At 42.6% G+C, this 6,236-nt stretch overlaps 1 long non-coding RNA gene across 1 annotated transcript in view; it reads right to left on the reverse strand.

The window, feature by feature from the left end:
- Positions 1-3,724: 3,724 nt before the first annotated feature.
- Positions 3,725-6,236, reverse strand: part of LOC107182069 — a 5,984-nt gene continuing 3,472 nt past the window's right edge. Inside the window, exons 2-3 of the long non-coding RNA XR_001512785.1 lie at positions 5,535-5,538; positions 3,725-3,821 (exon numbers count right to left, since the gene is read on the reverse strand). This is a non-coding gene — a long non-coding RNA (uncharacterized LOC107182069). The remainder of the gene's footprint in view (positions 3,822-5,534; positions 5,539-6,236) is intronic.

Below are 6,236 nucleotides of genomic sequence, written 5' to 3' on the forward strand. Positions count from 1 at the left end.
CTGGAGATTTCTACTGGCATCCTTGGTAAAGGCCAAGGACTCTACTAACCAGCCTACTATATGCAGGATAGCCCTCCAAAACAAAGAATTACCAATAGTGTCAACATTGTTCTAGCTGATAGGAAATCAAATTAGTTCTTGTTACTGCTATGCCTTATAATCCAGTAAATAAATTATTTTTTCTTCTATGTCTCTGGATCTATATTTTGTGGAACCTCAGAGAGAAGGCAGGGGAGGATAGGTGGGTGTGAAGTGATCAATCAACGAACTTGTATGCATATATGCATAATCCATGGACACAGACAATAGAGTGGTGAAGGCCTGGGGGGGGGCGGGGTGCGGGTGGTTGGGGATAGGCTAGAAGAAGTCAATGGGGGGGAACAGGGGACATATGTAATACTTTCAACAGGAAAGATTTAATTTAAAAAATAATACAATAAATTATTTTTCTTTACCCCTACATACCTACATCAAATATATATTATATTGTATCACACCTACTATAGAATTACCTGGATTGATTGTTTAAATATAAGCTTCTTGAACCCTTGACACTGAATCTCAATTGTTGGAGAAATGATGAGGGCATTTACATCTCTATCTAGACCTACTGCTTTTCCTGGATTCAAAACTTTGAAAGTCAAAAATTTTCTTTCTTTTATATAACAAAGTATTTCTTTTCCCACACTTAAACTCTAGAAGTTATGGTCTGTTTCCTTAAATAATTCAGAAAAATAAAAACAGGTACAATATTCTAGTTATAACAATAACATTAATCATTGAAAGTTACACTGATGCTGGAAAAGATGTTGGAGTTCATTTATAAAAATCTCTAATTTTGTTTGATAGTTTATTTTGTTCATTAGATTTCACATACACGTGAAATCGCATGGTATCTGTGTTTCTCTGACTGGCTTATTTCACTTAGCATAATACTCTACAGGTCCATCCTTGCTGTCTCAAAAGGTAAGATTTCCTCCTTTTTTATGGCTGAGAAATAGTCTATTGTGTAAATACACCATACCTTTTTATCCATTCATCTACTGATGGGAACTTGGGCTGCTTCCAAATCTTGGCTACTGTAAATAATGCTGCAATGAACATAGGGGTGCGTGTCTTTTTCTGAATTAGTGTTTCAGGTTTCTTCAGACATATTCCCAGTGGTGGAATCACTAAGTCATAAGCCAGGTCCATTTTTAATTTTTGGAGGTAATTCTATACTGCTTTCCACAGTGCCTGCACTAATTTGCATTCCCACCAACAGTGCACCTGGGTTCCGTTTTCTTCACATCCTCACCCAACACTTGTTTGTCACTTTATTGATAACTAGAGGCCCGATGCACGAAATTAGAGCAAGGGCCTTGGCTCCTGCTGATGCAGCAGGCGGGGGCCTCTGCTGACTTTGACTCGTCTCCCACCCACCACAGCTTTGTCTGAAAGGAAGGATGTCCAGTCTAATTAGCATATTAGGCTTTTTTTGTCATAGCCTAGAAACCTGGTGCACAAAATTCTTGCACTCGGGGTGGGGGAGTCCTTCAGCCAGTCCTGTGCCCTCTCGCAGTCCAGGAGCCCTCAGGGGATATCCAACTGATGGCTTAAACCCCCTCCCCACGGGGCTCCCACTGCTGCTGCTGCGCTCACCAGCCATGAGGCCAGCTGTTGGCTGAGTGGCACTCCACCTGTCATAGCAACTGGTCAACTAGACTGCCTGCCCCGTGGTGGTCAGTGTACATCAAAGCGAGCAGTTGAGTGGCCTCAGCATATCATTAGCATATTATGCTTTTATTATAGGACTAGAGGCCTGAAGCACGAAGATTCCTGCAAGAATGGGCCTTCCTGCCCTAACCAGTTTGGCTCAGTGGAACATCCCCAGTGGGGAGTGTGCAGGAAGCAGCTGATCAATGTTTCTCTCTCATCGATGTTTCTAACTCTCTATCCCTCTCCCTTCCTCTCTGTAAAAAAAATCAATAAAATATATTTTTTAAAAAAGAAGAAAAAAGAATGGGCCTTCCTTCCCCTGGCTGCCAGTACCGCCTTAGCTCTGGCCAGAGCCAACTTTCCGCCTTCACTCCGGCCCAGAGGCACCTTTCTGCCTTCACTCTGGCCCGGAGCTGCCTTTCCACCTTCCCATGCTGCCCAGAGGCCCAGAGCAGCAGGGGCAGGGCGGAACGCCTGCATCATCACCATAGCGATGACACAAGCGTCCTCCCTGCCCCCAGCCTCTCAGCACCTGCATATGCAAATTAACCCGCCATCTTTGCTAGATTAATTTGCACAATCACTCCTGATTGGCTGGTGGGTGTTGCGAAGGTATGGTCAATTTGCATTTTTCTCTCTTATTAGTGTAGATAGCCATTCTGACAGACATGGCATAATATCATGTGGTTTTAAATTGCATTTCTTTGATGATTAGTGACACTGACCATCTTTTCATGTCCACCTGCCATCTACATGTCCTCTATTGAGAAGTATCTATTCATGTCCTTTGCCCATTTTTTAATTAGTTCGGTGTTTGGAGGTTTGCGTGGGGGGGGGGGGGGGGGGGGGGGAAGGTGTCCCTCAGCCTGGCCTGAGCCCTCTTGCGATCTGGGACCCAAGGGAGCAGGCCTAAGCCGGCAGGTGGACATCCCCAGAGGGGTCCTTATTGGTAAATATGCTCTTCCATTCAGTGGGTTGTCCTTTCATTTTGTTGATAGTTTACTTTGCTGTGCAAAAACATTTTAGTTTGATATAGTCCCATTTGTTCATTTTTTCTTTGATTCCTTTTGCCCCAGGAAATATGTCAGAAAAATATTGCTATGAGAAATGTCTGAGATTTTACTGCCTATCTTTTCTTCTAGGATTTTTATGGTTTTGAGTCCAAGATTTAAATCTTCAATTCATTTTGAGTTTATTCTTGTGTATGGTATAAGAAGGTGATCTAGTTTCATTTTTTTGCATGTCCCAACACCAAATATTAAACAGACTCCCTTTATCCCATTTATATTCTTGCCTCCTTTGTCAAATATGAATTGATTATTAAGGCATGGTTTTATTTCTAGGCTCTCGATTCTGTTTCATTAATGCATACCAGTCATTTTCAACACTTTTGATCTCATGGCACACATAAACTAATTACTAAAATTCTGTGGCACACACAAAAATATATTTATTTCCAATCTTACAAAAAAATAGGTATACTCTGGATTCATTCACACTGGATAGTATTGTTGTATTGGCCATTGTCATTTATCTATTCCACAATCTTATAATCACTAACTAAAATATGTTTTTAAAATTTTTCCAGCACACTGGTTGAAAATTGCTGATCTGGGAGGAACCGAAGATGGCAGCATAGGTTAACACCGGAGATTGCTGCCTTGAACAACCAATTCAAATTAAGACTGAAACAGGGAACGGACAACATCCAGAACCACAGGAGGGCTGGCTGAGTGGAAATTATACAACTAGGAGTAAAGAGAATATCATATTCAGACTCAGAGGAGGTGCAGTGCTGAAGTGAAATTCTCAGGTACGGAGTGCGCGCGGAGCCACGGGCTAGCGGCGTGGAGGGCGCGGTTGTTTACAATCGGGAGGGAGCTTCAGACTCTGAGCTCCAGATCCAGGCGAGTCGCTAGGGTCTCCCACTGCAGACACAGCTGATTCTCACTGCCAATTGGCCGGGAGGTCAATTCCTCCCAGTGATTCTACAGCAACCAAGGCATAGCTAAAACAAGACTGTGCACAAAGCCCACAAGGGGGTGCACCAAGAGTGTCCACCTCAGGTAACTGGGGAGGCTGAGCCACTGGGCCCTACAGGACACCTAACACACAAAGCCACTCTCCAGCTAGTGTTCAGGTGGCTATTCAGGTTGTAATTCCAGTTTGGTTCTGGGAGGAGGTGAGTGTAACATTCATGTACTCCACCCCATCTTGGATCCACTATATTCCCATTCATCTTTAAAGTGAGGCAGGTTAGTAAGAAACTAGGAAATTCCCTGGCAAGTGGAATAAGGAAACTGAGACAAATGACTGAACCAAACTGCTGCAATAGCAAACGGTTGGAATAGCTGACCAATAACAGCCAGCTAATCCTCCCTAACCAAAGATACCTAAGAGCAGATGGAGGAAACTGAGCAAAACTCTCTCATCTTATAGATGAGAAAATTAAGATGAGAAGTGTCTGAGTTCACAGAACCATTTAGTGACCTAGTCAGGTATCTTATGTTAACTAGTGTGAAGTATGAAGAAGTGATTTCCTCCAAATCTCAGACAACAGGTAACATTTAATGGATCTTTTCTCTGTGGGGCCCTGAAATTTCCTGAGTGGTCTCTGTCAGTTATTCCTACACTTTCATTCAAGACTCTGCATTCTGCATTATGGGGCCAGGAAAACAATGTTGAATAAAGAACTTTGAGAGAGACCTGAGAACATTTTTAAGTTAATACACAATGCAGCTCAAATTAGTGTAATATAGTGTGGTTGACATAATTACAGAAACCTGAAGATATATCAGGGGGAAAGTATAACAGAAAAGGCTTCCTGTAGAAGGTGAGTTTTTAATCAGAATTTAAAGGAGGAAAACTTAATTAGGAAGAGGTAGAGAGAGCATTGTTATTGAAGAACATGGAGGCAAAAGCCAAAAATAGAAATTAGCCTATCAAATTCAGAGGACTGCAGATAATTTAAGGCTTCTGAAGCACAGAGACCATACTGGGGAGTAATCAGAAATTTGTTGAGATTAGCAAGGCAATGCAGAGAAAGGGAAAGAATTAGTAAAAGTCTCCAAGTGCCAAGTATGGATTCTCAGAACACCTGCAATTACTAAACATCCCTCTGTTTTGTTTTCTACATGGCACTATTGCCCCCTGAAATTATCATATTTATTTGTTTACCTGACTTTTGTTGGTCTCCCCAAATGCAATGTAAATTCAGCACACTGGGAGTTTGGATTGCAGTGAGGAATGTCTAGAGTCAAGGCAACCACTTTAAAATGAGTTGGACTAGTATACAGCTATAGAAATCAGAATGGGAATGGCTAAAAAGAATTAGATGAACAGAATAAATATTTACTGGGCTCAGTTTATGTGGCCTGCCCCCACCCCCATTTGGACATTGATTTCTGGCCAGAGCAGCCTTAGCAGCAGCAATTCCCGAGGAGTTAGAGCCAGAGCATTACTATAGTAGCTGATGACCCACTCAAATGCGGGAGACGCTGTCTGAGACACTGACTGGACTAGACTTGTGGGGAACTGGAGTTTGGGCAGCTGCTTGGAGATGCAAGTGACACAACCTGAAAGGTCAGAGGAGTTAATAACCTCCTCTCTGGGATGGGGAAGAGGTGAACTTTGACTCACTCATAGGAATTTTGACTAATTTTAAAGAGAGAGCTAGTACATAAATTCTTCTATTTTCCTTTCCCTCAGAGACTAGTCTGACATGCAGTAGTTCATATGTCGTCTCTAGTGATGTCCTATGAGACTGAGCAACACTTGGGGAGCTTGTTATAAAGCTGTAGCCTGGCTGGAAGTGGACGGCCTGTATTTATTTACACCTATCTTCCATTCTCCCTGCCTTGCTCCTCTTCCCCCTCGCTTCTGCTTCCCTGGCTTTGCACTCCCCAATAAAGTGCTGGCATGTAAGTTTCTCACTCAGGCTCTGTTTCCTGGGCATCCCATGCTAAGGTAAAAGCTACCCTAACTAGTAAATGAAATGCAACCCAAGCACTTGGCTGTATCTGTATTTGTGAGCAAATCCAGCAAGGTTTAGAGATGTGTAAGATGTTATTAAGTTGGCGGCATGGACTTTAAGTTGCCAGTTCATCAGCCCCAAAATTTTTCTACCAAAAATTTTTCTGGCCTCTGCTGCACCCATGTAGCAATCAATCCTCTAGAGCAGTGGTTCTCAACCTTCTGGCCCTTTAAATACAGTTCCTCATGTTGTGACCCAACCATAAAATTATTTTCGTTGCTACTTCATAACTGTAATGTTGCTACTGTTATGAATCATATGTAAATATCTAATATGCAGGATGGTCTTAGGCGACCCCTGTGAAAGGGTCGTTCAACCGCCAAAGGGGTCACGACCCACAGATTCAGAACTGCTGCTCTAGAGTTTTAGTTCGTATGACTAGAGAATAGGCAAGATTGGATATGAAGGAACCGAGGGAGAAAGAGAGGTGGGCTAGCAACATACAGAAGAGAAGCAATGGGGAAATTGAAGCAGACTAATTGCAGAAGATCAACCATTTCCCCTC

The sequence above is a fragment of the Myotis davidii genome, unplaced genomic scaffold (assembly GCF_000327345.1).
Source record: "Myotis davidii unplaced genomic scaffold, ASM32734v1 scaffold1755, whole genome shotgun sequence".
NCBI lineage: Eukaryota > Metazoa > Chordata > Mammalia > Chiroptera > Vespertilionidae > Myotis > Myotis davidii.